The sequence below is a fragment of the Anomaloglossus baeobatrachus genome, chromosome 6 (genome assembly GCF_048569485.1).
Source record: "Anomaloglossus baeobatrachus isolate aAnoBae1 chromosome 6, aAnoBae1.hap1, whole genome shotgun sequence".
Lineage (NCBI taxonomy): Eukaryota > Metazoa > Chordata > Amphibia > Anura > Aromobatidae > Anomaloglossus > Anomaloglossus baeobatrachus.
The window spans coordinates 170,610,591-170,632,988 of NC_134358.1; positions in this window are offsets into that span (position 1 = coordinate 170,610,591).

A 22,398-nucleotide genomic window follows, 5' to 3' on the forward strand; every position below is an offset into this window, starting at 1 on the left:
GCGGCAATGCGGCTGGGGGACGGAGCTGTATCGGGACTGCCGTTCTCCATCGCCCAGTGCCTCAACAGGTAAACCATGTACAGGATCTCCCGGCCGCATGACAGCACCCCCATCCTCCCCGCTCCTCAGTCTCGGATGCCGGCTGACAGATCCCCCCCCCCGCTCCTCACCACAGAGATGCGTATCGGCAAATATTTTTTCACAAAAAAAGCGCTGCTCACACCTATGCCCCGAGTCAGATACCTGACTCTGGCTAACCCTAAAGTAGGACCTAGGTAGAGAATGAATGGGAGAAACCCTTTGACAAACCCACTAATCTCTAAAGAAGACACCGTCACCGTGATAACAAACAGGGGTAAAGTAAACAAATAACTTATCTCCAGATGACTCAGGGAGAGGAACTGCAAAAACAAGAAAGTTTCTCCAGATAAATATAAGCCAACTGCTTGCATTGAAGACTTGTTAAAGGTATTACGGTACCGTCACACTAAGCGATGCTCCAGCGATCCCACCAGCAACCTGACCTGGCAGGGATCGCTGGAGCGTCGCTACACGGGTTGCTGGTGAGCTGTCAAACAGGCAGATCTCACCAGCAACCAGTGACCAGCCCCCAGCGACGCGTGGAAGCGATGCTGCGCTTGGTAACTAAGGTAAATATCGGGTAACCGACCCGATATTTACCTTGGTTACCAGTGCACACTGCTTAGCGCTGGCTACCTGCACTCCTAGCCAGAGTACACATCGGGTTAATTACCCAATGTGTAGTCTGGCTATGTGTGCAGGGAGCAGGGAGCCGGCACTGACAGCGTGAGAGCGGCGGACGCTGGTAACGAAGGTAAATATCGGGTAACCAAGGAAAGGGCTTCTTGGTTACCCGATATTTACATTGGTTACCAGTGTCCGCAGAAGCCGGCTCCCTGCTCACTGCACATTCAGTTGTTGCTGTCTCGCTGTCACACACAGCGATGTGTGCTTCACAGCGGGAGAGCAACAACTAAAAAATGGTCCAGCACATTCAGCAACAACCAGCAACCTCACAGCAGGGGTTAGGTTGTTGCTGGATGTCACACACAGCAACATCGCTAGCAACATCGCTGTTGCATCACAAAAGTCGTGCCTCAGCAGCGATGTTGCTAGCTATGTTGCTTAGTGAGATGTGGCCTTTAGACCAATTACCAGCACATAGTAAGGGGAAATGAGGATATATCAAGACACCAAGTGAAGTGCTAATGAAAAATAACTGAAGGGGTGAAGAACGTTGCAGGGTCTTTAAGGGAAAGGGATAAAAAGCAAGCAGAGTAGATACATAGGATACCAAATACACCAAGCAGGAATAATAGGGAGCAGTTTGCGCAGCCAAACAATGTGACCTTCTATAGCCAGACACCACAGGACTACCTGTCACCCATGACACACCCATGAAACTGTTGTAATGTCAGCCAAATGTTCCCCACAAAAAGCACACTAAGACTTTGTACCACCTCATACAAAAGCAGGATATTAAAATCCAGGGGTGCCGACTTTACCGTCATTCAGTATTCTTACCTCAAGCAAACTCGCCACACTATCGCCTCCAGCTTCTCTAAGTGGATGCATCATCCTAACTTCATTTTATCATATTTATCACCCCCAATTTAGTATATTAACATCCAGATCTGCTCATCCTTGCAGGGCTACTCAAGCTGTTTGCTAGACTTGGCACCAAGCTGGCAGACAGCCTCGAGCCACACATCATGAGCCCACAAGCCACAGGTTAGGGTCCCCTGCTATTTCTTATACTAGGTATAAAGTGGAAGGAATAATGACGGTGCGTGTCACTTGCGGTTGGATCTTGCTTTAAAACAAGGTGGGTGCAAGGTGGTAAAATCCTGGATATAAAACTTATATAAAAGACTGTACAACGTGTTTTGGCAGACGTCTTCTTCAGGTAATGATGCATGCTTACAATCCAAATGTGAGTTCAAATATATATACACATTTCCCAGAGTCCCCACCAATGGAGGTGGTGTAGGTCTAATTAAAAGCATATAATCCCAGCCTATTGGAGTCCTACTGGGAATATATGCTATCCCTTTGAGTTTTAATGATACAGGGGAAATACAACTACTCACCACTAGAATATATACCGTTGCAGAGAAACAGAAAGACTTATTCAAATTGTGAGATACTATCTAATGTTTCAAACATCCAGCAGGACAATCCCACTGTCTTAATATATTACATTTTTATTGCTGTAAAAGCAATTTATCACAGTCTCTTGTCCAGAAATGTTCCTGACTGGGTGGTACTAGGTGGCATTGGACAAGTTAAAGCACCTCCAGAATGGGTGTTTTTCTGCCCTGGAGCGTTGCTTTAAATCTAAGTCCCCAGACCCCTCTCTTATACTGATCCTTTGGCGTTTTTCATTTTTCATCCTTATTCGGGGTTGCTTCAGTCCCACGGCGCCATCTTGTGCCTGTAACTTCTTACTGGCCGGAAGTCAGAAGTTACGTCAGAAGCGCTCAATAAAAGTCAAAGAGATCCAGAATGAGGATCTCAGTGAGTTGTATTGATTTGTGACCTCCTTTGCGCTCCATGAAACACTGGAGCTGCCAGCAGGTCACAAAGTGTACGAAACTGACCGGAGGGATGCTAAAAACAGATGAAGATGTTGGAAGGTGAGTATAAAACTAGGAGTATGGGACTTAGATTTAGTGCACCACTCCAGTAGTGAAATAAAAAAAAAATGCTGGAGTGGTGTTCTAAAGTTATAAATGTCATTATGGTGCCATAAGTAAAATGTACAGTATCTAGTTCACAACTATTCAGTGGTAAAATAAATGTTTTATACACTGCAGATTTGTAATTTTTATCATAGGTGACAGAATAAAAAAGAAAAATCGCATTGTATGGTTTTTAAATAATTAATTTGCATTTTATTGCATGGATTAACTATTTAATCACCTACCAACCAGCAAGAATTCTGGCTCCCACAGACCTGGTATTTTTTCTTTAAGAAGTTCTCCTACCCTGCACTCATTACCTGTATTGATTGCACCTGTTTGAACCTGTTACCTCTGTAAAAGACACCTGTCCACACACTTAATCAATCACCCTCTACTTCTTCACCATGGCCAGGACCAAAGAGCTGTCTAAAAACACCAGGGATAAAACTGTAGACCCGCACAAAGCTGACATAGGCTACAGGACAATAGGCAAGCAGCTCGGTGAGAAGGCAATAATTGTTGGTGCAATATTAGAAAATGGAAGAAACACAATATGACTGTCAATCTCAGTTGGTCTGGGGCTTTACGCAGGATCTCATCTCGTGGGGTAGGGATGAATCTGAGAAAAGTCAGGACTCAGCCCAGAACTGCATGGGAGGACCTGGTCAATGACAAGAAGAGAGCTGGGGCCACAGTCCCAATGATTCACATTAGTGACACAATGCCATCATGGATTAAAATCCTGTAGAGCATGCAAGGTCCCCCTGCTTATGCCAGTGTCGCGGGCGGAGGAGGGGACACCGCGCTTCTCCCACTGCTTGGGTCCGGCTGCTGCGGCCTGCTGCTGCTCGGTGGCTCGAGCGATGGGCCGGTTCCCGGGGGCTCTAGCGGCGCTCCTCGCCTGTGAGTGAAAGGGGATTGGGTTTTGGGATATAGTTTATTGTCCGTGACGCCACCCACGGTTGTGGTGATTTGTTGACACCACCACTGCTCTGTATGGGGATCCCGGGAATGATGATATGGCGCAGCTAGTTGTTGTGTTGCCCCTCCGTGGGTAGGGGTTGGTGATCCCGGGGCCCAGTGATGAGGTGGGAGATGCAGGGCTTGGTGGGCGCAGGGACGCGGGGGCAGCGCTGTGCCTTGCGGCACTGTGGTACTCACTCAGCCTGAGACGATGACACAGTTCTCGGTAAAACACACGGCTTGAAAGACGGTTCCCACGGACGGCTGCACTTGCTTTTCCCCAGTAGTTGACGGTGACGGTCCCTTTTCCTGCACCTAAGATGATGATGGTTGCAATGGGTTCCCACCGGTAACCCGCTCCCCGGCTTGGATATGGGCCGGAGGAGCCCTACTTTGCCCGCAGGCGCTGGCCCTGAGAAACTGGTGCCCTGGCGGTGGCGGTGTCTCTCTGTTACGGTTGGACTGTTGCCTTCTATCGGGACTTGGTTGTTGGGAGACAGTCGTCCCCTTCACTGACGGATTTGGCAAATTATGGCGACTCCTAGCCTTGCCGGGATCCAAAAGGCCCCTGCCCTGGTGCTGACTGTTCCTTGTACACTGCTCCAGACCGCCGGGTCACCACCCGTCCGCGGTCCTTCCAGCAACCTCCGAGCAGTCACCCCTGCGGACAATCACCGCCGTCTGCTGACCTTGCTGTCTCTCAGTCCGGGGCACACACCCGGACCAACTTCAGGCTTTACCAACTGTCACTTTTCACTTTACTTCAGCTTCTCTCCTAAGCTCCTCTACCACTTCACTTCCTTCTACTTTCACTTCACTGTTTACTCAAGCTCTCCCTGAGCTGACTCCACTCTAGCCCTCAGCTAGACTTCAACTCTCTTCAAACTCCAAACTCTATCTGCCTGGTTTTCCCCGCCTCCAGGGCTGTGAACTCCTTGGTGGGCAGAGCCAACCGCCTGGCCCACCCCCTGGTGTGGAAACCAGCCCCTGTAGGAAGGCAACAAGGATTTCAGGTTAGCTTAGATGTTCCTAACTGGGGTGTAGGGTGTGGTGGTGTAATGACCTGTGACCCCTGGCTTGCCCAGGGCGTCACACCAGCATATGTCCAGGTTCATTTGAAGTTCACCAATGACCATCTGGATGATCCAGAGGAGGCATGGGAGAAGGTCATGAGGTCAGATGAGACTAAAAAGAATGTGTTATCAGTGGTAATGGACGCTATATAGGCCACTTCAGTGTGAAGCTTATGTACATTCATATATTAAGTAAATCTTTTGACATTCAAAGCAACAAAAAATGCTTTACTTAAGGTTTATGTGGGTTTTTTTTTACATTCTAGAACCATTTAAGATTATGGTTGTTCCTAATTACTGAGGGTATTCCGATGTATTATTTGAAGTCTGTCTCAGGGTATTTGAGTCAGAAATTTTCATCGATTTCAAATTCAAGGCACAATTTTTTTCCTGCCATGACTAGAATATAATTCTGTTTGCTTTTACAAGTCATAAGATTTTATGAGGAGAGCAGGTGATTAAAGCCTGTAGGCCACAATGGTATGCTTTATGTCTAGGTCAAAAATCACAGCAGTGATGTCTAATGCTCATCTATATTGAAGTGCCTGATTAAAAAGTGCACAAGAGAAACTAATCCAAGTATCAACATACAACAATATTATTTATTATACAATTATATTTAACTAAAATGAAACTTATTTACCGCGGCTATCAAAAATGGCCAAAACGGTGTTCATTTGTCTAAACGCTTCATTTTTTTTATTTTAAAATAAATTACAATGGCACCAGTTCTCCTCTAACTGTAGGAAAAGCAGCTCTGAAGCAGAAAACACAGCTTTAACTATTGAAATAATGAGGAAATGAAGATTGGGGACATTCATTAGGTTTTTAAATTTTGGGAGCTCCTGAAACTTTTCCACTCTAAAAAATGTTTTTTTTTTGGTTTGTTGTTTCTGCCAGACTGCATCTATCACTGTTTATTTATTAGAACTTTTTTCTCACAACCTAGGTAGAAGTAAGAAATTTCTTGGTTTTAGACATTACAATAATAATATAACTTATCCACTTACATAAGAATGACAATGCCGACTATTTTAGCTACCGTATCTTTCATTTTTTAAGACGCACCGGATTATAAGATGCACCCCAAATTCAGAGGAAAAAATAGGTAAAAAAAAAAATATATGGGGTCTGTTTTATAATCCGGTGGTGACTTACCGCTGTGCTGGGGCTGCAGACTCTGCTCCACGCTGGCTCTGCTCTGTGCTGCTCTGTTCTGTCCTGGCTCTGATCCATGCTGGTTCTGCTGTGCCCTGTGCTGGCTCTGCCCCATGCTGGTTCTGCCTTGACCCGTGCTTGTTCTGCTTTCTGCAAGCTCTGTTCTGTGAGGGGGCAGCGAGGCAAGGGTTATTCTGAAGACGTGCTTCAAATAAATGGCGCCCAGAGGCAGCGTGTGCGCAGATGGAGCTCTGGGGCCTTTTGAGCCAAGAGCTCCATCTGCGCACGCGCGGATTCTGGGCGCCATTATTTGAAGTCCTTACCTGTACCTTGCCGACAATCGACGACGACCATATCAGCTCCGCCGGCCGCCGCCGACCACATCAGCTCTGCCGGCCGCCGCCGACCACATCAGCTCCGCCGGCCAACGACGACCACATCAGCTCCGTCGACCGCCGACGACCACATCGGCTCCGCCGACCGCTGACGACCACATCGGCTCCGCCGGCCGCCGACGACCACAGCAGCTGCGCCGGCTGCCGCACATATCAGCTCCACCGCCGCCGCACACATCAGTGCCGCCGCTAACGACGACCACAGCAGCTCCGCCACCGAACACAGCAGCTGCGCCGGCCCCTGCACAGAGCCCCTGCCTTGGGTGACCCCTCTCAAACACCCCCCGGTAAGCTACACTCGGATTTTAAGATGCACCCCTCATTTTCCTCCCAAATGTTCGGGAGGAAAAGTGAGTCTTATAAACCAAAAAATACAGTAATTGTTTTTAATTTTTCATTATATCTAAAACATTAACATGATTCCTGCCATTTGCAATTTCACTAATAGTAAACATTTAACTACTAGGAAGCAAATTATTTAGATTCATACGTGTTTCTGCTTAAAGCGTACTTGTCGTTTCAAATTACTTTTCAAATTAAGCTGTCATGTACACTACTCACAAAAAGTTAAGAAAATTTGACTTTCTGTTAAATGTAAAAAGTATACTCAAGATATTTTATCATGACAGTAGAGCATTTAAGTAGAAGCATGGAATAGTGATTCCCTCATCTCAAACAATTTATTGAAACACAAGCCAACAGTGGTGGGTATGCCCCTCAAGAAAATGTTAATGTCTCAATAACAAGTGGCCTTGAACATCAATTACAGCTTGACAACGACGTCTTATGCTGTTCAGAAGTTGAGTTCTTGTCTGCTGAGGCATGGCATCCCGCTCTTCTTGAAGGGTGGTCCTCAGGTCATTGAGGTTCTGGGGTACAGAGTTTTGAGCCTCTACAAGGTGACTCAGCTGATCCCATGGGTCAGGGGTCCCCAACCCGTAGCTCGCAAGCCCTATGTGGCTTGCCTGCTCCTGACATGTGGCTCGCTGTCAGTTACCGGAGAGAAGATAGTGGAGTTATTTGTTAACTCCTCAGGGAGCCGCACAGCCGAGCTGCAAACTTCCAAGCAGTCAGCTGCACGGCTTCCATCATGTGTTAACACCCCTGTTACTAGTCTGCGGCACAATTATGACACTGGTGTTAACTCCTGGAGGGAGTAATATGAAAAAAGGAGCGCACCACACTTGGGGAGTAATAACAAAAGGGGTGCTACAAGTACAACACAAGAAAAACTATGTCGCAAAGAGAAAAAGACATTGCACATGTAAGAGCACAACCCAGAGTATGGAAAAAGAACACCTTTATTGAACAATGTTAAAAACAGTTTAAAAACAAGGCTGCACAGCCAGCGACCAAATTCCCCATGTTATAATAAACATAAAGTGCATAGATACAGCCAATGGTGCAGCAACTGAACCCTCAGTTAAAGGAGTTAGTGCACAGGACAATTATCACAATAGTATATTCCTGTGGAAATGAGGGCAGAGAACACGCTCACCCAGAGGATTCCCAGTTAGCTCAATACAGGATATATAATCACAACACAGGATATAATCCTGACAATGTATAGTACATACACAATAGCAATAGAAATGAGTACTGATAGTCACCAAAGAGGCTGGGAAAAGAGGGAGGTAGATCCAGGACCCTGCGCTGGGGCTATACCACCGGAAAGCTTGATGTAAGGGAGCTCCACATAAATGTGGAGCCAAAAGGAGCCAGATGGAAGCTCAATGTCAGGGACAGGCTGCCTGGAGCATGGAGGGCTGTAGTAAGAAATGCAGGGGCAGGTCACGGGGTGTGCAGCGACCCCACGCGTATCGCCGCACGCAGGCGGCTTCGTCAGGGAAAGTGTGAGGTAAAGAGGTTCAGAAAGATATATATAGACATAGATGCACTAATAATATAGTGATCACCTGTGGATGTATGGCGGCGCCGCCGCCGTCTCCAGGAACCAGGAAGTGCAGGCGGATGGATAGCAACACAGGTCAAATCAAGTGCAGTAACATAAATTGCATAGAGGGGAACTGCACCCAGGGGGCGCTAGTCGCACCAAAGGAATAACACTATACAACATAGAAAATTTACATGGTGCAGAGCAGTGGGTGCTACAGTGAACACATGTTTGATTACATGCACCCAAAAGATAGCATGTAGATCCTTGCATACCAGCAAGGAGGCAGGTAATCCAGGTAGCAGAAGGGGCATGCACGATGGCGTAGAAGCCAGTGGTACAGCATCCTGGGGGTATCACCAAAAGGGTTATAGCAAACCTATATTGGTCTAATGAGATGTGTAAGCATGGAACTGCACATGCGGACAGAATATGTCCGCATGTGCAGGTACACGCACACTGCGGGCCCCGGGGCCCAGAGGTAATTGTGGTCGGGAGGAGGATTGAAGGCAAATGATGGTAAGGGACAAAAACTCCATGCCTAAGAATGAGAGAAAAAAATAAAAAAAAATGGACCTTTTATATACAGAGAACAGATGCCAAGGTAATACCTGGCGACAAAGAAATGGAACTATGAGAAGCACATATGTAAAGGACAAACATACATAAACAAAGAAGACAAGATTCTAGGCTTCTAAAAAAGAAGCTGATTACAAATAAGGAAGGGGGCTCGGTGCCTGTACATGCATACATATATATATGCACACAAAAACATGCATAAATGCACGTGCATGCATAATCCCTGTGGAAAGAAGAGAAGGAAAGACACGTGTATGCCCAATTGCACACACCAAACCCGACAATTAGAACCAAGTGACCTAAATCAGCAGGAAGGAAGTATACATGAATGGAGAGCGATGTTGTAGCTACCCAAAAAGCAACCTGTTGAGACAATGGTCATGGAGCACCCAAACGTTATAGCACAGAAAGTGACTAATACATTATGGCACAGATAATGACCAATAAGGAGCAAGCAATCTAAAATGTCAAAAGATGTGTGCCCATAATGACTGCAATAAACAGGAGGCAAATCGAATAGCGGTAAGTGGGAGGAGAACAAAAACAGCCCGGCAAGACAGGGAATAATAATCCAAGCAGATGAAAAACACAGGAGCAAATTGGAGAAGATCCAGCAGTGGCAGATCAAATATGTAGTCAATCCCACGACATGGTTCGTATATGGCGATGGTAGAAATCCAGGAAACGATCCAGTCGGTTTCGAAACGGCCCATCATGTATGAACGAGATAACAACCGCTAAAGACTGAGGTGTAGCGGGACCTGAAAATTGTGAAAAACATGCTATTAGATGGCTGGGTAATACACAGGAAGGAATGCTTATCCCAAGTAACCTGTGAACAAAAGTTCCTCATTTAGGCCTACTGGGGCAACCGTGTGGAGATGAAAGATCCATTTGGATTCTTGTTGTAAAAGCCATTTCTTGCAAGAACCGCCCCGCCCATTACCAACAAACCTTTGTATACCAACCACCCGAATGCCCCGTGTGCTCCCTTGATGATATGTCAAAAATGGTTAGCCACGGAGGTGATGAACTTGCCTTTTTTAAGGTCAGAGGCCGCCAAATTGATGTTCGAAAAATGCTTCTGTATCCTTTTTCTGCATTCCTGGGTGGTTTGTCCTACATAGACCTTATTATAGGGACATAAAAAGCAATATATCATATTTCTGGTCTTGCAATTAGTGTAGGTGGTAAGGGCGTGTTCTTTAGAGTCTTGAGGATTGATAAAGACATTAGAAGTAGGGTGCATATAACTGCACACATTACAATCCCCACACGGAAATGATCCTCTGAGAATAATCCCTCGATGGAGTCTGGTCATTGGTCTGACAAAGTGACTCTTGGAGATAAGGTCTTTTAAATTTGGTGCCCTGCGTGCCGTAATCTGGGCAGATGGACAGATGACATCAGCCGTCTGTATATCTGTGGTCAAAACTTGCCACCGATTGTGTAGGATATGGTGAATTCCGTCCCACTGGTCATTATAAGTTGTGATGAATCTAACCTTGTCATCCGTCCGCTTGGGAGTGGCAACAGTCAGGGAAGCCTGTGATTCCGAAGACGCACGTTGGTAGGCTTTGGATAAAACCCTTTTGGGATATCCCCGGGCATGGAATCTGTTTGTGAGCAGATTTGCCTTGTGTCGGAAGTCTACATTCTCCGAGTAGTTACGTCTGACACGAAGATACTGACCTACAGGTACCCCGTTTTTGATGTGTGGCGGATGGAAACTGCCATATTCCAATAGACTGTTGGTCGCTGTCTTCTTCCAGAACAGAGTGGTGGACAGACCAGTATCCTTCACTGAAACTTGAAGGTCCAGAAACGGCAAACTGACGCGGGAACTGTTATAAGTCAAAAAGATGTTGTAGACATTATTGTTCAATGATGAAATAAAGGACATGCATTCCTCCTCAGAACCCAGCCAAATAAAGAAAATATCATTTATGTACCGACACCAATGGAACACCAGACTTCGAAATTGTTCGAAAGGAAAGACAACCGTAGCTTCCCACCACCCTAGAGGGAGCCGGCAGCAGACTCGGACTGGCCGGTCCCTGTAGTGGGCAACTCAATATGCAGTCACCGCCGCTCTCCTGAGCATTGTGCACACCGTGCAACATTATGTTGCCTTGTGCACACTGCACAGCTGAAACAGCAGGCCCAGGAGACAGCGCACTTTGCAGTGCAATCTTGTGCCCAGTGCTTGTGCTGCTGAGGAGAGTGATGGTGGCGGTGACCACAGCTCCCTCCTTCCTGATCAAATGTATTTGCGTCTCTCAGTCGTAAATACTTTAAAACAGTGAAGTGGCGGCACTAGGGCCTACCCCGATGTGCAGCAACGTGATGAGATCAGCACCTTGCTGTTGTCGTTACACTGCTGTGGGCACCATAGAGACTCATCGTGCAGTGGTAAGGGCTCCATGGAGAAGCCGCAGATGAAATGTAATAAATGTGGATGAGTGAGTATGAGATTAGGGCATATAATGGGGCACCATTTGTGAAAGGGACACAGCAATGTGAGAGGCAGTGGGGGGGTACTTTATTCAGAGGGGTAGTGTGTGTGAGGGGGGTATTTTACAAAAGGGCAGTGTGGGGGGGAATATTTTGGAGAGAAGCAGTGTAGGGGGATATTTTGCAGTTGGGCAGTGTGGGGCATATTAAGGGGAGTGGCAGCAGGAAGGAATATTATGGAGCGGGGCAGTGTGGGGGGATATTTTGAAGAGGGGCAGTGTAGGGGGGATATTTTGAAGAGGGGAAGTGTAAGGGGATTATTATGGAGATAGGCAATATAGGGGGGATATTTTGCTATTTTGAAGAGGAGCAGTGTGGTGGGATATTAAAGAGAGTGGCAGCATGGGGGTATATTATGGAGTGGGGCAGTGTGGGGGGATATTTTGAAGAGGGGCAGTGTAGGGGGATTATTATGGAGAGAGGCAATATAGGGGGGATATTTTGCTATTTTGAAGAGGAGCAGTGTGGTGGGATATTAAGGAGAGTGGCAGCATGGGGGTATATTATGGAGTGGGGCAGTGTGGGGGGATATTTTGAAGAGGGGCAGTGTAGGGGGGATATTTAGAAGAGGGGCAATGTAGGGGGAATATTATGGAGAGGGGCAATATAGGGGGGATATTTTTCAGAGAGATAGTGTGGTGGGATATTAAGGAGAGTAGCAGCATGGGGGGAATATTATGGAGTGGGGCAGTGTAGGGGGAATATTATTTAGAGGGACAGTGTAGGGGTATATTATTTAGAGGGGCAGTGTAAGGGGAATATTATGGAGAGGGGCAATATAAGGGGGAATATTTTGCAGAGGGGACAGTGTGGTGGGATATTATGGAGAGTAACAGCATGGGGGAATGTTATGAAGCGGGGTAGTGTAGGGGGAATATTTAGAGGGGCAGTGTAGAGGGAATATTATGGATAGGAGCAGTGTGAGGAGAAATTTTGGTTAAGGGCAGTGTATATATGGATGGAGATATTTTGTGAACGAAGCACAGCAATTATTCAGGGGCGCAGCATGGGAGATATTTTTATTTTTTTGGGGCAGTATAATAGTGAAATTAAACTAACAAGTGTCAATAAGTAAATAATGCCACATTGCTACATATTAGCAAAGCCTTACCAATGAGACACCCTGACGCGTTTCGCCGTGGCTTTCTCTAAGGGTATCGGCATGTGCTGATGGTAGCTCTGGTACTGCATTCATGTGCTGATGAAGGCTCTGGTACTGCATTCATGCAAGTGCTCATAGTGGTCCTGGCACTGCATTCATGAGCTGATGCTAATGAACACCTGGATGACTGCATGCATATGGCTGTCACTAGTTACAACCCAGATTTTGAAAGACTGGAAGAAAACATGCAATCTCAGATTTCACACTGAATGTTTTTAAGTTTCACTGCATTGTTGAAGTTTTACACGTTTGTTTCCAGTTGTTTCTGTTTTTGTCTGCTAAATTGGCTTTGAATATGTCTTCATCTTTACAATGTGGGTCTCGACCACCTTTCAAAGTCGAATGTGGCTCTCAAGGTAAAAAAAAGGTTGGGGACCCCTGTCATAGGTTTTCTATGGCATTCAGGTCTTGAAAGAGTGCATATCACTCCATTTGAGGTACCCCGGTCTCCAACAGCCATTTCTTAATGATGCAACCTCAATGAGCTAGAGCACTGTCATCCATGAAGATGAAATTAGGCCTATGTTGTTCATGCAGAAGCACAATGACTGGATTAATGATGTAATTCAAGTAGTAGGGTCTTGTCACTGTACCATTCAAATAGTGTTTATAAAGAAAAGAATTTTCCAGCTCACTTCCCATATACTTGTTCAGGAGTAAACCACAAGGATCCAGCATGGAACTCCTCAGGTGCAGAAAGCTCACAGTTTAAACAAGAATACAAAATCCAGCGGATCCAGGTATAGGTAAATTCATTAAAACTCACTGTTTATTGTTCCATTAAAACATTTTTTCTAGGTCCCAGATGTTCCACAGAGTTACAGATCGAGTCATCCGACGCGTTTCAACATAACGATTCAAATAGTGTAGGGCAGTTTTGTAAGGATTAGGCACACCTGTTCACATTGTAAAACCCCCACCACCAAAGACTCGTCTGGTGACAACAGTCCTGATGTATAGCGCTCTCCTTGATGGCTCCAACTTTGTATGTAGCCATCATTTCTGCTGAGCATTAATAGACATTCATCAGTGAAAAGCACTAAGGCCCACTGGTTCCTCATCCAGCAAGACGATGATGACCGTGCCAGGTCATGTGGTCAGGTGCCCTTGCAGGTCATCTAGCACACAGACAATGCTGATGTAAATGGTTTTGAATGGTCTAACGTGACACTTAGGTGCCACTCACCTTCCTTAAATGTGCATGAAGTTGTGGTATTCATCATCTGGTTCCAAAGAATATTGTTCATAATGAAGTAATCATGAGTGTGGGATGTGGCCAAAGGGTATCCACTTCTATGCCTTTCTGTGACTCTACCAATCTCTCTGTATCTCTATTCACTATTAGACAAATATAAAAAAAAACAAAACCGCTCACGACTGCAGAGACAAGCCTGAATATATCCTCCTGTTAATCACCTTTGGTCCGGCACGGATTACGGCAGCAAGCAGATGTATACCACTACGCGTTTCAGCGGGACACCTTCCTCAGGTCATGACCTGAGGAAGGCGTCCCGACAAAACGCGTAGTGGTATACATCTGCCATTCATCAGTGTGAACAAGCCGGTGACTTTACTTGAGAAATGGATATATATTTTTAATCGAATTGATACAAATAAAGAAGCATTTTTATTTATCCCTTTGGAGTCCAGCTGGATCCTGTCCACTATTTTGTTCTATTCACTATTACATCCTGCTGATGACAGTTTTGGCACTCTTGAAACTATATAACTGCTCACAGCACTACAATTGGCCCTCCAGATAGACAGATAAGTACACAAAAAACGTGGGACACAATGTAAAAATTATCAAGGAGTCTACTTGGCAGTATACATCAGGAAAAATAGAAAGACAGCATCTTCAATAGGGTGAAAAAACTTACATCCTTTCTTTATTGTGACATAGCTATGGCAGTATAAAGAAAGGATGTACGTTTTTTCACCCTATTGGAGATGCTGTCTTTCAGTTTTTCCTACTTTTGACACTCTAAGCTCAGTGACTTAGAGTGTTACGATGTTATGATTACAGGTTATGTAGGTTTCATCAGGAGTGGAAAGCTGGACTGAACCTGCTGATAAGAATAAGACTGAACTCAAAGATTGAAGCTGCACAGGAGAGTGAAACTAAAGAGGTGGAGGCTTTTGAAGAAAAAAAAGATGCCACATCTAAAGAACCAAAAGAGGAAGGTCTGCGGAAAGAGTAGAATGCAAGAGATGGTAAAAGTTTCTGTCTGATGGTAGTGAAGGAAAAGAAATCCTTCCGTAACCTGTCGCAGTTCCAAAATGGAGGGTTCGATGGTGGAGCTGTGTGGCTCTCATGGAGTTTGCTACAAGAGAATCATCAAAGATGTGTCTAAAGACTTGAGAGAAACCTGTGCCAGTGAGACAGTACAGGAAGGATTTAAGAAAGCCTTAGGGGTGCTTCACAAACAGCGAGCTCGCTGCCGAGATCGCTGCTGAGTCACGCTTTTTGTGATGCAGCAGTGACCTCATTAGCGATCTCGCTGTGTGTGACACTGAGCAGCGATCTGGCCCCTGCTGCGAGATCGCTGCTCGTTACACACAGCCCTGGTTCGTTTTCTTCAAAGGCGCTCTCCCACTGTGACACACAGATCGCTGTGTGTGACAGCGAGAGAGCGACAAATGAAGCGAGCAGGGAGCAGGAGCCGGCATCTGGCAGCTGCGGTAAGCTGTAACCAAGATAAACATCGGGTAACCAAGGTGGTTACCCGATATTTACCTTAGTTACCAGCCTCCGCAGCTCTCACTCTGCCTGTGCTGCCGGCTCCGGCTCTCTGCACATGTAGCTGCTGTACACATCGGGTCAATTAACCCGATGTGTACTGTAGCTAGGAGAGCAAGGAGCCAGCGCTAAGCAGTGTGCGCGGCTCCCTGCTCTCTGCACATGTAGCTGCATTACACATCGGGTTAATTAACCCGATGTGTACTGTAGCTAGGAGATGAAGGAGCCAGCGCTCAGTGTGCGCGGCTCCCTGCTCCCTGCACACACAGCTAAGCGGTGTGCGCTGGTAACTAATGTAAACATCAGGTAACCATACCCAATGTTTACCTTAGTTACCAGTGTCCGCAGCTTCCAGACGCCGGCTCCGTGCAAGCGCAGCGTCGCTTGCACGTCGCTGCTGGCTGGGGGCTGGTCGCTGGTGAGATCTGCCTGTTTGACAGCTCACCAGCGACCATGTAGCGATGCAGCAGCGATCCTGACCAGGTCAGATCGCTGGTCGGATCGCTGCTGCATCGCTAAAGTGTGAAGGTACCCTTAGCCACTTCTAAAGTGTACTTTATCTCAGACAAATCAAGTGATTAAACTGTATGCAAATGAAGAGACAGTGAAGCGGTTAGATATGCTGAGTGACATGCACCTATGATGTGTTCCTACAAAGCAGATAATCACGTTAAGGAATGACGAAACTTCAAAACACTTAGGCTATGTGCGCACGATGCGTTCTCTGCAGTGCAGAAAAGAACGCACCCTCTGGCAGACTGGACACTGCGTTTATAAAATAAAATGCATCCACAACGCATGCATTTTGGATGCTTTTTCCATGAATTTTACATGCGTTTTGGATGCATTTTTGAAAGTGCGTTCCCCCGACAATTCAGCTCTGCTACATGCTGGCTGACAGCCGACACAGACAGAGTTGCACGATGAGAATGAACTCGGATGAACTTCACCCAACTTCATTGTCATACCGCGGCTCTGTCTGTGTGTGGCGTCCTGATTATCATCTTCACCGCACACATCCCGACATTACCGCCTATATCCCCGCAAACATCCCGACATTACCGCCGACATCCCCACACACACCCCGACATTACCGCCTACATCCTCACACACACCCCGACATTACCGCCTACATCCCCGCACACATCCCGACATTACCGCCTACATCACCGCACACATTCCGACATTACCGCCTACATCACCGTACACATCCCGACATTACCGCCTACATCACCGCACACATCCCGACATTACCGCCTACATCCCCGCACACTTCCCGACAATACCGCCTACATCCCCGCACACACCCCGACATTACCGCCTACATCACCGCACACATCCCGACATTACCGCCTACATCACCGCACACATCCCGACATTACCGCCTACATCACCGCACACATCCCGACATTAACGCCTACATCACCGCACACATCCCAACACTACAGCCCTCATCATCCACGCACACATCACGACACTACAGCCCTCATCATCCACGCACACATCCCGACACTACAGCCCTCATCATCCCCGCACACATCCCGACACTACAGCTCTCATCTTCACCGCACACACACCGACACTACTACACCCATCATCCCTGCACCCATCAACCCCATCAACCCCCATCATCACCGCACACACACACCGGCATTACCTCAGTGACGTCCCCGCTGACAGCGCGATTCACTTCAGTTGCTGCGTGGAGCTCACAGGAGCGGCGGTGTTCTACTGCCGCTCTTGTCAGCTTCATGTAGCAGAGCTGGATGCATCGTGGGACCTCTGTGGATTACTCCGGACCTGGAGGGGTATTTGGGGATTTTAATAAAGTGATGAAAGAGGGTTTTTTTTTTGTCTTTTATTCCAAATAAAGGATTTTTTCGGGTGTATGTGTTTATTTACTTTCACTTACAGGTTAATTATGGAAGGTATCTCGGGGAGACGCCTGTCATGATTAACCTAGGACTTAGTGGCAGCTATGGGCTGCTGCCATTAACCCCTTATTACCCCGATTGCCACTGCACCAGGGCAATTCGGGATGAGCCGGGTAAAGTCCCGGGACTGTCGCATCTAATTCCGGGCGGCTCCTGGCTGATATTGTTAGGCTGGGGGGCTCCCCAAAACGTGGCACTCCCCATCCTGAGAATACCAGCCTCCAGCCATGTGGCTTTATCTTGGCTGGTATCAAAATTGGGGGGGACCGCACGTCATTTTTTTTTTAATTACTTATTTATTTTACTGCACGATATGGACCCGCCCACCTGCGGCAGTGATGGGTTGCAGTGAGACAGCTGTCACTCAGCGGGGGGGCGTGTCTGACTGCAACCAATCATAGGTGCCAGTGGGCGGGGAAAGCAGGGAATACCAGATTGAATAATGAGCGACCAGCATTTTCAAAAGAGGAAAAGCCGCCGGAGCAGTGTGAACGCCGTGCAGCGCCGTGCCGGTGATCAGGGATCAGTAAGTATGAGAGACTGACCGACAGACAGAGAGAGGGACAGACAGACAGAGAGACCGACTGACAGAGAGACAGACAGACAGAGCGACCAACTGACAAAGAAAGAGACCGACCGACAGAGGGAGATTCACCGACATCCACAGACAGAAATTAACAGACATTGACAGAGACTGAAAAGACCTGCGTTTTGCTTGTCAAAAAAGCATGGAGAACGCAACAAAAATGCAGTACAAGTGAATTTTAGACCCACATCATTGATTTCAATGGGTGGAGAATGCACCTACGATGCACAAAAGAAGTGACATGCTGCTTTTTTTTCCGCAGCCATTTTGGGCATCCAAAACACTGCGTTTACAAACGCAGCGTGTGCATTGATATTTTGGCTTTCTCATAGACTTTGCTGGGGAAGCTGAACGCATGCAGTAACGCTGCAGTTCAAAACGCAGCGTTTCCGCGGAAAAAACGCAACGTGCGCACATAGCCTTAATAGGTCTAACAATGCACACACTTGTAAATAATGTTCAGCAAGCCAGGAAAATTGCAAATATCACAATCATCAACTTTAAAGAAGATAAGGGAATGTTTAGAATTTATGGAAAGACTGTTGAAGCAGTTAAGAAAGTTCAAAAATTATTGGACTTTGTGACAGTTTTAATCCAGGTTCTGAAAAATTGTGTCAGGAAAATTACTGGGAAGAATGGAAAAGTCATCTGGAACTTTATGGATAGAGCCAGAGTTGTAAGGGTGAGAATGAGAACTTATAATGAAGTCCCAATACTCCATGTAGATGGTATTGTTCCATTTATTGTTGCAGGAACAAGGGGAAGTGTTGAAAATGTATGGGTTCTTCTAAAATATCATGCTGTATACCTAAAAGAAATAGAGCAGTTAAACCTGGAAAAATGGAAGATTGAAGAACAACTTTGTCAAGTTTGTATGAGGTGGCGACCACTTTCGGGCCTGGGCCCAAAGAAGAAGAAGTGTTGTCCACCTCAAAAACATGTTGCCTCATATGTCAGGGAAAGCAATTCCTACAGTGAAGGGAGGTGAAGTCATAGAGGACCCAATTACACATCAGGCTATGGTACAGAATGTGAAGTGTCCAAGCCCACTTAAATGGAATCCAAAAGAAAGGATTATCTGAGTGACTGGGAATGGTGATAGAGAGGTTTGCTGACAGAAAGACAGCTGAAGACTCCCTGGGAGAAAAGGGCAAAGTAGATCTGCAAAAAGAGGATGAGGAGGTTCTAGAAATGGCAAATCTTCATCAGCTCATTGCTGAAGGGCCCAGACAGTAGCCTCTATAGTGTACTTGATAGCCCAGAGTCAGAAATGATAGTAGATTCAAGTGTAAAGGGGGCTTTATACGCTACGATTTCGTTAATATTTTATCGTCGGGGTCACGTTGTTTGTGACGCACATCCAGCGTCATTAACGATATCGCAGAGTGTGACACTTTTGTGCGACCTAAAATGATCACAAAAGCGGGCAAAATCGTTTGCCGCGGAGAGGTCGTCCTAAAACCAAAAATCGATTAACGCTCATTAGCGATGTTGTTTCTCGTTCCTGCGGCATCACACATTGCTGTGTGTGACACTGCAAGAGCGAGGAACATCTCCTTACCTGCCTCCATCGGCAATGCGAAAGGAAGGAGGTGGGTGGGATGTTTACGTCCCGCTCATATTACGCCCCTCTGCTTCTATTGGACGCCTGCCGTGTGACGTCGCTGTGACGCCGCACGACCCGCCCCCTTAGAAACGAGGCGGATCGCCGGCCAGAGCGACGTCGCAGGGCAGGTAAGTCCGTGTGATGGGGGTGTGCGATTTTGTGAGCGACGGGCAGCGATATGCCCGTGTCGCACAAACGATGGGGGTGGGTACGCACGCTGATATAGCAATGATATCATAGCGTGTAAAGCCCCCTTAAGTGAATCTCACTAATGCACTAACCATCTATAATAATGAAGAGCGCAATAGAGTCTTAACTGGTTAAAACAGTGAGGTAGGAATGAATAGACACTCACCTGGCAGGGCTGTGAAAGGCACAACCCCTCTGTAAACCTGAAGAGATAATGGCAGCTGCCGCAGTACTCATGTGGAAATTCTTAGTTTTGAAATGAGTGAACGGGTATATTAGCGCACTGCCACCAGAATTGGTAATTAATGTTGAGTATTTTTATTTCAGGTCGACGCGTTTCTGGGAGCTAAGTCCCCTTCCTTAGGACCAAAGAAATAATTCACTAACCATAGCAGATGGTTACAAAGGGGGAGCGCTGACAAAGGTGCTTACCTAATAGATGTGATGATTGAATCAGAGGGTTAACTGCTTACTAAAAAGGGTTTGGTGATGGAGACAGACTATAGGGTGCTTTACACACTGCGACATCGCTAGCGATCTCGTTAGCGATGTAACAAGCCCGATCGCACATACGATTTGCAGAGATCGCACATGTGACCGGCGCTACAAAAATGACCTATGTGCGATCTCGGCAAATCTTATCTGCGATCTGGCGTGGCACATCGTTAACTAGATCGCTAGCGATGTCGCAGCGTGTAAAACTGGGGACTTATGTCATTGGGGACTTAAGCTCAAAGATGACAGAGAAGACTCTCTGATTGGGTAATGAAAGGTGCCAAGCCCCACGGCTTTAGGCAGAGGGGAGAGGTATGTAAGATGGTGAGTCTTGTACCCATAGTACTACAAGACTTATTAGTGCATGTCTAGCTAGCCACAACTCCACCGATGGGTGTGTACCATATTTTAAAAAAATGTCTGTTTATTTGACACATGGTCAGTGTGGGGAGTTTGTGATGCCTCTGCAAGGAATCCTCAAAGAGGGACAATTAGTTTGTCCTGACTGGGACAAGTTGTAGAGGTTTTAGAACCTCTGAAAGAAATCTTCTGAGAGAAGAGAGGGTTCGCTTCTTCTGACCGGGTTCAGTGAGTGTTTTTATATCAGAATGTACTTACAGTGGCAGGTAAAAGTTTGGGCACCCCTGGTCAAAATTACTGTTATTGTCTACAGTTAAGTTGAAGATGAAATAATCTCTAAAAGGCATAGAGTTAAAGGCGACACATTTATTTGTATTTTAAACAAAAAAATATACATATATTTGCATCTTTCACATTTTAAAATTAACAAAAAAGGAATATGGTCTAATGCAAAAGTTTGAGCACCCTGCTTGGTTTCTACCTAGTAGCATTCTAGTAGCATGTGGATTTTGAAGTGTGTGTAGGATGATTAACCATTTAAAGAAGATATCCACTTTTCAACTTCAGCTTTTGTACAGATCGTGTTTTATTTGCATCAAGAATTTGTTGAAATTTAAATAAATCCATACTTTCCTTTACAGGTGAAATATTCCCCTTGACATCGGCTGCAACATATCCCCAAAGTATGATTGATCCACCCCATGTTTAATGGGAATTTGTCAGCAGGTTCTTGCTACCTCATCGGACAGCAACACAATGTAGGCAAGGAGATTCTGAATCCAATGGTGTATAACATAGATTACTGGGTACAGCCATCCTCACATAATCAAAAAATTTAGATCCAAGAAAACACTAAAGCTGATTGAGTTTCCCCGCCCACACCAGGCTTACAATGGAGATTGTGGATTGACTGTGAGATATCAATCACAGCAGAGGGCATGTCAAACTGCTGGACCTGTGTGTTTCTAGACCTCTTTTGCTAATCACAAGGTCATATAAAACCTCTAGTTTATGTAAAAAAAAATAGCACACACATAAGAAAAATGCAGTTTGCTTTTTTTTTTGTTTTTTTTAACACTTACAGCATGCTGTCCTCAGCTTACATAGGATAAACCTGTTGACACATTGCCTGTAATGGTTGGCGAGATGTTCTTTCTTGAAATTCTGTGCCCTTATTTTTTAAACACAGACCTTTGATTATTGTGACTAAAGAGTCCTATTTTAACCTCAGTGGTAAACAGGACTTATTTACAAAATGCATCAAGTTTGTTTAGATGTTCTTTTGCATACTTCTGACACTACAGTGAGGATGCAGGAGAGGTTTTCTTATGAAGACAATGTACGACAAATACAGAGTCTGCTGCATCTTCCTGAAGGTCTTTTGCAGTCATGCGGGGGTTCTGATCTGCTTTTGTAGAAATCATACAAACAGGTCACAGAAATTTTGTTTGGTCTTCCAGACCTTATCTTGACCTTCACTATTCCTGTTAACCGCTATTTCTTAATTACATTTAGTACTGAAGAAAGGGCAACTTGAAAATGCTTTGCTACCTTCTTAAAGCCTTCTCTTGCTTTGTGGGCCTCCACCATTATCATTTCAGAGTGCTAGGAAGCTACGTAGAAGAATGAATGGCTGCTGTTATTTGGCACAAGGTTAGAAGAGGATGGTTTTTATAAAGCTTTGAAATGTACATCACCTGGCCTTTCCTAATAATGATAGTGAACAAGCCATAACCCTAAGGGGTACTTCACACACAACGAGATCGCTACTGAGATCGCTGCTGAGTCACGTTTTTTGTGATCTCATTAGCGATGTCGCTGTGTGTGACACTGAGCAGCGATCTGGCCCCTGCTGTGAGATCGCTGCTCGTTACACACAGCCCTGGTATATTTTTTTATTGTTGCTCTCCCGCTGATAAGCACACATCGCTGTGTGTGACAGCGAGAGAGCAACAATCCTGAATGTGCAGGGAGCAGGAGCCAGCGTCTGACAGCCTGCGGTAAGCTGTAACTAAGGTAAACATCGGGTAACCAAGGTGGTTACC